Raw genomic sequence first — 10,407 nt, 5'->3', positions numbered from 1 at the left:
GCAGGCCAACCCAGCAAAGCACAGTCACAGCCAAAGGGGCAGTACTCCTCCTCCGGCTTCTCCAGCTCTTCTCCTGGGCAGAGGCTCCTCTTGGTTCCAGAAGTAATCTGATTTTCAGGGGTTTGGGTCCACCTCTTATACCCCTTTCTGCCTTTGAAGTAGGCCTACTTCAAAGAGACGTCTCTGTTGTTTACAAGGTCTTACCTTGCCCAGGCCAGGCCCCAGACACACACTAGGGGGTTGGAATCTGCATTGTGTGAGGGCAGGCACAGCCCTTTCAGGTGTAAGTGGCCAGTCCTTCCCTCCCCTCCAGCCCAGATGGCCGATCAGGATATGCAGGCTATACCTCAGCTCCCTTTGTGTGTCTAGAGGAGAGGTGCAAACAGCCCAACAGTCAAACTGACCCAGAGAGGGAATCCACAAACAGGCAGTCACAGAATGGTTGAAGCAAGAACATGCCTACTTTCTAAAAGTGGCATTTTCAAACACACAATCTAAAAACAACCTTTAGCAAAAGATGTATTTTTAAATTGTGAGTTCAGAGACCCTAAACTCCACATTTCTATCTGCTCCCAAATCGAAACTGCACTTTAAGGATGTTTAAATGCAGCACCATGTTAACCTATGCGAAAGATAGGCCTTGCAACAGTTAAAACCAAATTTGGCAGTATTTCACTTTTAGGACATGTAAAACACACCAGTACATGTCCCACCTCTAACAGACACTGTACCCTTTTCACGGGGCTACCTAGGGCCTACCTTAGGGGTGCCTTACATGTACAAAAAGGAAAGGTTTAGGCCTGGCAAGTGGGTACACTTGCCAAGTCTAATTGGCAGTTTAATCTGCACACACAGACACTGCAGTGGCAGGTCTGATACATGTTTATAGGGATACTAATCTGGGTGGCACAACTAGTGCTGCAGGCCCACTATTAGCATTTGACTTACAGGCCCTGGGCACCTCTAGTGCACTTTACTAGGGACTTACTAGTAAATCAGATATGCCAATCAGGGATACACCAATCACCAATATAATTTACACAAAGAGCATATGCACTTTAACACTGGTTAGCAGTGGTAAAGTGCCCAGAGTCCTAAAGCCAACAAAAACTGGTCAGAAAAAATAGGAGGAGGGAGGCAAAAAAGATTGGGTCCAACACCTACCTTACAGTCGTACTGGACGACTCACATGGTTTGGGTAACCCCCATTTTCACGCAGGGTATCAACTTGGAAGGGCCCAAATCGTATTGTGGAGAGATCAAAATTATCTATCACAAAACAACCTGGTTTTGTAGGGCGGGCACCTGCGTTTTTGGTCCTTGACTCGGTGGCCACATAAGGAAACCTACCAAACTCAGACATTTCTGAAATCTAGACAACCGGGGGAGTCCACGGAGGTGCGGCTTGTGTGGATTGATCAAAGTTTTCTTATCCAGAATACCCTGAAAAGTTGAAACATTGAATAAAAACTCAATTTTCCTTGCATTTCTGTAATGCAAACTGCAGGAATATGCAGGGAAACACAACATTCCTACCACCCACCTTTTCCCCACTTGTCCTGAAAAAGCGCTGCCACACTTGTGTGCCTGTGCCTAGTGCTTGCATCAGGAATTGATCACCCCAGGGTCAACAGCAGTCCTCATGTAAAGACTACCATTGAACGTTGTGTGATCCATTTGTGCCAAGGGCTCTAGGCCCAGGCACACCAGTGGGGTAGCTTTTATATCAAGACAAGTTGGGGAATGCTGGGTGATAAGCAGTTTGTGGATCCCTGCATACTCCTGTAATTTACATCACAGAAATGCAAGGAAAAATAGTGCTTTTATTCAACAATTTACCTTTGCAGAGGATTCTAGGGAAAAAGCTTTGGGGAATCCTTAAAAGCAATACCTTCCTGGACTCCCCTTGATGTCTACTTTTCAGAAACGCCTGGGTTCCCGATTCCAGGACTCACCTTAGTTATCATTATTACCACAGAAGTGAGGCAACATTTTTATTGGGGGACCTAGGGGAATTCTGGGTGGAAGGAAGTTTGTGGCTCCCCTCAGATTCAATAACGTTGCAGCACCAAAATGTGAAGAAATGTGTTTTTAGACAAAATGTGAAGTTTGCAAAGGATTCTGGGTGGCAGAACCTGGTGAGAGCCCAACAAGTCACCCCATCCTGGATTCCTCTAGGTGTCTAGTTTTCAAAAATATACATATTTGCTAGGTGTCCCTACGTTCCGGCTGAGCTGGAGCCCATAATCTGCAGTAATTGATGTTCAGTGGGTTTCCTAGAGCTTTTGGTCCCTGTGCCACTTTACTTGCTGCACCATTGAAATCATGGTTCTAGGGACTGCAAGGTAACTGCACTTATGATGGCTTGTTTAGTAGTTAAACATAGCAATAATAGGTATTCAGTGGATTTCCTATAGCTATTAGTCCCTGTGCCACTGCACCTGCTGCACCATTCAAATCATGGCCCTAGTGCCTACAAGATAACTGCACTCATGACTGCTTGTTTAGTAGTAAAATATAGTAAAATCCTGTGCTCAGTGGGTGAGCAATAATTGTTTTTCAGTGGGTTCCTAGAGTTTTGGCCCTGTGCCACTGCATCTTCTGCACCATTCAAATCATGGCTCTATTGCCTGCAAGGCAAATGCAATTGTGACTTCTTGCTTAGTAGTAAAATATAGCAATAATCAGTATTCAGTGGGTTTCCTAAAGCGTTTGGCCCTCTTGCCAATGCACCATGCAAATCATGACCCTACTGTCTGCAAGGACAAATGAGGAAATCGTTTGTATCCAGTAATGTGTGTGTTTGGAAAAAGGCCCAGTTGCAGACAGAATACATAATTATTGTCTAGCTAAACATAAACACAAAAACCTTCATAAAAAGTGCCTTTAAACTTATCCAGCCCTCCAAAATGAATTGCCTCAGATGTCATAAATAAAGCATATGCTTTGCACATCAAAGTGAAAACCAAGCATTGTTAAATTGTGTTACAGTGTGTCTGTTTTTTTGGTGTGAAAATATTGTTTGCTGTGCTTGACAGTGAATGGGCCATAAACACTGTACATTGCCTAAGTCTTCAAAGAGGATTTTAGAAATGTTCATGCTTCCACCCACCCTGACAATGCCAATAGTGAACTTCATGCCCCACAAATGAAAGTCAAATGTTTTGTGCAGCTGAAGAACAAGATCCCTTTTGCGATGGCTATATCTAAAATAAAATAAAAAAGGTACAAGCAGGGTCCATGGAGAAAATATGCTGCATTCCTCTTTCCTGTGCACCCTCTGACTTTGAAGTCACCTGAAAGCATAGTAAATGCCAGGATGTCTCAAAGATAGAGCTTAACATTTGACCTCAGTCTTTGAATGCCCCGCAAATGTGACAAGATAAGAAGATTGGCCTGTTTATTACAGAAAACGAGTTTGTGGAAGAATACTGCAAACAAGCTTTTGGCATGGTGAGGTACGAACTTGTGGTGGGGAGACTAATGCAAATAAAGCCAGCAAATGCAAACCCAGAAAATGTGAGTTACAAACCACAAAACTAATGGCAATCAACGGGCAGAATGCTTTATCAAGTCAACCTTCTGAAACCTCACAAGGGGCCAGATGTATGACATTTTTTTGCACTTGCAAACGGTGCGAATCGCAAAATTCGGCCGTTTGCGAGTGCAAAAAAGTGGTCTGCGATGCATGAAAGGCATTCGCAGACCACAAATAAGAAATCGCTAAAATTGCGATTTCCTATGTTGAGACCTGGTTTTGCGAGTCGCAATTTGCGATTCGCAAAATCCACATCGCAAGGCGATGCTGCACAAAATCGCAAATTGCGATTTTTCGCAGAATGGCATTTTGCACATGCAAAATACCATTAAACGAAACCAGGTGGTAACCTGGTGCAAAATTTAAAAATGCATTTAAAATGCATTTTTAAATTGAACATGTAAAGCACACATGCCCTTTTGGCATGTGTGCACCTTACATGTCCCCCAAAACATGTTTGGGGTGCAGCAGAGGGGGCCTTAGGCCCCCAGCACCCTGGGCTTTTGCATTTCCAAAATTGCGATTTCTGGTTCAGAAATCGCAATTTTGGAAATGCAAAAAATTAGCAGCTATGGGCCAACAGGCCCAGAGCTGTGAATGGGTCCGGTATCGCAATTTGCGATTCGGTAATAGCATTTGCGATTTTTAAGAAATCGCTATTACCGAATCGCAAATGTGATACATGGCACTTTGCGAGTCGGAAATAGCGATTTCTTAAAAATCGCTATTTCCGAATCGCAAAGGGCCGTGATGATACATCTGGCCCAAGGTGCCTTACCTATACCACACACTGGCCCTCATTCTGACCTTGGCGGTCTTTTCGCAAGACCGCTGAGTTACCGCCGCGGTGAAGACCGCCGACCGCGGCGGTGTGCCGCTGTGCGCATTCTGACCGCTGGGAGCGTTCCGCCGGAAAACCGCCAGCAGCCACACTGGCGGTCGGCGGGAAAGTGGAGACTGGTCAACCTCCACCGCCACGCCAGCAGAACACCGCCCACAGAATTACGACCCACATTTCTGTGTGGCGGTCTTCTGTTGGCGGTCTTCTGTTGGCGGTCACGTCCCTATGGCTCCCGTCGCCTCCCGGAGGACCAACGCACAAGGTAAGTTGATCGTCCGTGAGGGGAGGGGGTGGGGGGGTGTTGTGTGATGTGGGCGTGCATGGGGGTGTGCGTGTGAGTGTGTAGAGGGAGTGTGTGAGTGCGTGTATGCGGGCGGGGGGTGCTGCTGTGTCTATGGGTACTGTGTGCTGTTCGGCAGGTGCGCATGTCGGCATGTATGTGTGCGGGTATGTGTCCCCGTTGTGTATGTGTGTGTAGGGGGTGTGTATATGTGCATGTTGGGGGTGTGTGCATGTCGGGGTACATGTATGTGCATGTCGGGGTGGGGGTGGGGAGGGGGTTCGTACCACCTCTGGGGGGTGGCAGGGGGGTGGAGGGTGTGGGGGGAGGACTCGGGTGGGTAGTGGGGGGTGGGGGAGACCCCTATCAGTGCCAGGGAAGGAATTCCCTGGCCCCGATAGTGCTTACCGCCATGGTTCGCACGGCGGTTCCCGCCCGCAAGAAACCGCGGCGGTAGGCAGGGTCATAATACCCTTGGCGGTCTTGGGACGACCGCCGGGCCGGAGTGCGCAAACTCCAGCCCCGCGGTCATGACCGCCGTGGCGGTCGGAGTGGAGAAGTAGCGGTCGGTCGCGGCGGGGACCGCCGCGGTCAGAATGCCATTTTTAATACCGCCGGTCTGTTCGCGGTCCGACCGCCGTCTCTCCGCCGACCGCCAGGGTCAGAATGAGGGCCACAGTGCTTAATTTGTGCTTGATGATTGTGGTGCGAAGCACTGGCACTTATTTTTGAGGGCCAGCACTTATATTTCTGCCTCAAGCATTTACTGCAAGTGAAAGACTCTTATGGAAAGACAGAGGAAGAGAAAAACAAAAAAGCACCACAAAGGGAGAAAGGAGAAAGCAGCAAGAGTGAACTGAAGGGGTAGGGAGTGGCCATGAATGGATTAAAGAGGCCCGAGATTGCTTCAGAAATACCCTGCCTCAGTATTCTGTGCACGCACATTTAATTGCAGCAGCCGCTTGTTTCAGAGGAAAGCTTTCGGCACTGGCACGTTTTTTATTTACAAGCACTGACCACACAGCTGCACTTTCAGGTAGGCTACGACCTAAAAATGGCATCACTATCTCAAGCTTAGGGTGAAGAAGAGCTAGACTAACCCAGTCCTAGGATACAACAAGGCAGCATTATCTCAAGCCTAGAGAGAAGAAAGGCAGTATTATCCCAGGTCTAGAGTAGAACAAGACAGCACTATCTCATGTCAGACAGAGCAAGGTAGCACTATGGCAGGCCTGAGGTGGAGCAAAGCAGTTCCATCCAGACCTAGAGTTTATAAAGGCAAAAGTATCCAACATGGGAATGGACTGCCTAGGACACAGAGCTGGACTCTCCTAGTGGTAATCATGCTAATTAAAAGAACTGTGGCATCATCTCTCTAGTCACTAAGAATATATTTACAGAAACTGAAAATATAATAAGTGACATGACATTGCTAATAGTTTTTCAAATGTTGGGAAATGTATCATATAACAGCTCAAAAGAAGTATAGATTATATTACAAATAAAGGGCCTCATTACATTTTTGGCGGGCGGCAACCGCTGCCCGCCAAGTTGTAACAGCCGTGCGGCCGCACTCCCGCAGTGCCCATTTTGACATCCCCGCTGGGCCGGCGGGCAGAAACCGAGTTTCCGCCCGCTGGCCCAGCGGGGATGTGAGCCGCAACATGGGAGCCGGCTCTAAATGGAGCCGGCGGTGTTGCGGCCGTGCGACGGGTGCAGTTGCACCCGTCGCGCTTTTCACTGTCTGCAGAGCAGTCATGCCCCAGGGGCCCCGCGACTCCCCGTACCACCAGCCTTTTACCGCCAGGAAAAAACTGGCGGTCGGGGACTCGTAATCCCCTGGGCAGCACTGCTAGCAGCACTGCCCAGGCGGATTATCACCGCCGGGGCAAATGTGGCGGGAAATTGCCGGCCCCGGCGGTGCGACCACGGCGCAACCGCCACAGTCGTAATGACCTTGGAAGCACCACCAACCTGTTGGTGGTGCTTCCGTCATTTCAGCCCTGGCGGTCCTGTACCGCCAGGGTTGAAATGACCCCCAAAGTATTTTGCACAATCACAATATAGTAAGCTAAAAGCATATGCTTTGTTGTTAACTTCAAATACTGGTACAAACAGATTTTTTTAGCAAACAGATTTTTTTGTGAAACTAGATTGGTGTCTCAAAGCTCTAATAATTTATTTTTAATATAATCTGTACTTCATTTTGATGTTTTATATGATGTGTATGCCAAAAACTTTCATGAAACATTTTATTAAGTTTGCACAACTCAACAGACATTCAAGATGTCAATGATTACAGGTCTTAAAGTCACCGTTCCACAGTATCATCAGGATGTAGTGGAAACATAAATAAACCCCAGAAATCAGCATGTCAATCATTTCAGATTTCTTCTCCATGTGCTCTAGATGAAAGACCACCCTCTCCCCCCGTAACCAAGTTCCTCATACTCTCCATGGTTGAGGTTCATATGGAGCCAAGGTGATTCCTCTTTAGTTTCCCCAGTCTGTCCAGATCCCATAACAATTTCAGAGGACAACCTCTCGCCAGGTACACTGGGCATTCCAGGTTCATACACTGGTCTAGGCCCTTCTTCTGTCTGCCCAGTGTTGGGATCTCACATTCCTTCCAAGCGTCGGAAATGACCCTTTTGGCAGCTAGGAAACCCAGCCACAGCAAGGGCTGTTTATATCTGTCGAGTTCAATGTTAATTTGAAGTATGATCAACCAGGGGTTGTGGGGTATTAATGACTAATGACCACTATATCTGTGTTATTTTACGATCTGATATCTCTCCCATCTGCAGTTTCGCCTCAAGGAGGTTAAAGTGTTGAAGCCAGGAGTACTTCTAGAATGGCCACATTGGGGTAATCGCATGGCAAAACTGTATGTATATGCTGTGCACCTGGCCTTCCTCAGGTTTCCAGGCGCAGTCTGGCACACTTCTGTCCAGATCACCTGATGTGGCTGCTTCTTGGAAGTCAGCTCTGTCAACGGGTCAAGAATGGTGCCATAGCCCTTGACAAATCTCCTGTAATATCCAGTGAGTCCTAAGAAGGCCCTCACCTCGGTCTGGGTCTTCGGTGGGGTGCCCAAGCCAGAATGGTGTCAATCTTTGCCTGTAGGGGTGTCACCTGGACACTTCCTACCTGTTGTGCCAAGTACACCACAGATCCCTGCACTATTTGGCACCTACTGGCCTTAATAGTGAAGTCTGCACCTTGCAGGGCTTTCAACACTTCCTGGAGGTGGTGCAAGTGGTCCTCCTATGTGGAGCTGAAGACAGCACTGTTGTCTAGGTAGGCGGCACTGAAGTTCTCCAACCCCGCCAGGACCTGGTTGACCAGTCTTTGAAAGGTGGCAAGGGCGTTCTTCAACCCAAAGGGCATGACACAAAACTGGTAGTGCCCCTCGGGTGTTGAGAATGCAGACCTCTCTTTTCTCCTTTTGGTTAAGGCAATCTGCCAGAACCCAGACGTCAGATCAAAAGTGCTGAGGAACTGGACAGATCCCAACTGGTCAATGAGCTCATCAGCTCTGGGCATGGGGAGTGCGTCAGTCCGGGTGATAGAATTGAGCCCTATGTAGTCAACACGGAACCTAAGTTCAGATGTGACCCCAAGGGGAGCAGCCTTGGGGTCAGAACCACTGGACTGGACCAAGAGCTGTTTGAGTGTTCAAACACGCCTAAGCTAAGTCCAGCAAGTCAGAGACCTCCGCTTGAGGCTGTTTCTCACTCTGCCAGTCACCTTGTAAAACCTTTGCTAGACAGGTAGACTATCCCCAGTGTCCATATTGTGGATGCACCAATGGGTGACCCCGGGGTGAGTGAGAACAGGGAGGCGAACTGACCCAGTAACTGGCGACAGTCCCTCTGCTGTTCTAGGGTCAGAGTAGGGGAGAAGTTCAAATCCCCTACTGACCCATCCTGCTCTTTGGCAGACAGGAGATCAGGGAGAGGTTCACTTTCTTCTTCCACCCCATAATCCGTGACCAAGAGCATGGCCAACTCAGACCTCTCAAAGTGCGGTTTGAGGCAGTTCACGTGTAACACCCTTTAAGGTAACAGGCTAGGAGTCTGCATGTCCATCAAGTAGGTGATACTATTTTTGCTCTCCTTCACCTTAAATGGCCCAGACCATCTGTCTTGGAGAGCACAGGGCTCTACTGGGGCCATTACAAACACTTTCTGGCCAGGCTGAAACTGAACCAGAGTGGTATTCTGGTCATACCAGCATTTCATGTCTTCCTGGCTAGCTTCCAGATTCTCTTGAGCGAGTTGCCGGAAGCAGGCTGTCTGGTTCTTGAAGGCCAGCATGTAACTGAATACATCCTGGGGGTGCTTCTTGGGAGCTTGCTCCCAGCCCTCCTTCACCAAACTGAGATGCCCTCTCACAGGGTGCCCATACAGAAGTTCAAAGGGGCTGAAGTCAGCCCCCTTCTGTGGACCTTCTTGTTGGCAAACAGCAGGCAGGGTAACAAGACGTCCCACTTACGCCTCATGGGTTCAGAGACCCATGATCACGCCCTTCAGGGTATGGTTAAATCTCTCAAACAACCCATTGTTTTGGGGATGGTAAGGCATGGTGAACTTGAATGTTATACCACACCCCTTCCACATAGCCTTCATGTACATGAAATTGGTACCTCAGTCAGATACCACCTCCTTGGGGAAACCCACACAGGTAAAGATCCGATCAGTTCCCCGGCCACTGTGGAGCTTTCACAGTCCTCAGTGGGATACCTTCTGGGTACTGAGTGGCTTGGTCAGCCAAGACCAGGATAAACCTGTTGCTTTGGCTGTCTTTGGATCCAGAGGCCCTTCACTGCCAATGCCCACCTGCTCAAAAGGGCTGGGCATGAAAGGAAAGGGTTGAAGAGCGGACTTGCATCCCTTCACAGATTTGCCACTTGCCTGACAGGTCTGACAAGTCCTGCAGGACGCATTTGAGTGCTTTCTCATTTGAGGCCAATAAAAGTGGGTGACAAGCCTGTCAAAGGTCTTGTCCTGCCCTTCATGACCTGCCAGTGGCACATCATGAGCCGGACCCAGTAGGAAGGCTGTAAAACACTTGGGTACCACCAGCACACAGGCTTCCCTAGGCTCAGCAAGCATAGGCTCGTAGTACAGGAGATCATTCTGCCAGTAAAGTAGGTGAGTTCCAGAGGTGTCACCAGCTGCCTGGGCCTCGATCTGTTACCAAAGACCCTCAAGGGTGAGGCATGTTTTCTACGCTGCACAGAACTCTTCCCTGGTGTGGCCTCCATCCTGCTGCCAATGGGTCAGCTCAGGCAGGTCCCCCAGTTCAGCCACCCCTTCCCCTGTAGGTTCTGGAGCGTCCCCTCAGGTTCAGCCTCCTTTCGGACCGTGGGAATTTCAGGAGCGGGTTTTCCGCACCCGTTCCTTTCTTGGCAGGCACCTGGGCCACTGTTTTAGGCTCCAGGTCCTCTTGGCTATCCTCTCTGGTGGCCATGGACCGTGTGGTCATTCACGCCCACTCTGGCAATCCTGACATTTCCAAATGGGACCTGAGCTCAACCTCCTTCCAGGCAGTATGCTCTAGGTCATTCCCGAGCAAACAGTCAACAGGCATGGATGGAGTCACAGCTACCCTCAAGGAGCCTGAGACCCCACTCTTTCTAGGGGACATGAGCTACCAAGCATTGGCACTCACTGTTGTCTACTGCTACAACTTGGTGGACCACATTAGGGACTACCTGCTCTTGAGACACCAGATGACAGTGGA

This window comes from Pleurodeles waltl, chromosome 4_2 (genome assembly GCF_031143425.1).
Source record: "Pleurodeles waltl isolate 20211129_DDA chromosome 4_2, aPleWal1.hap1.20221129, whole genome shotgun sequence".
NCBI lineage: Eukaryota > Metazoa > Chordata > Amphibia > Caudata > Salamandridae > Pleurodeles > Pleurodeles waltl.
The sequence above is the reverse complement of the archived record's forward strand: the minus strand, read 5'-3'. Positions refer to the sequence as shown.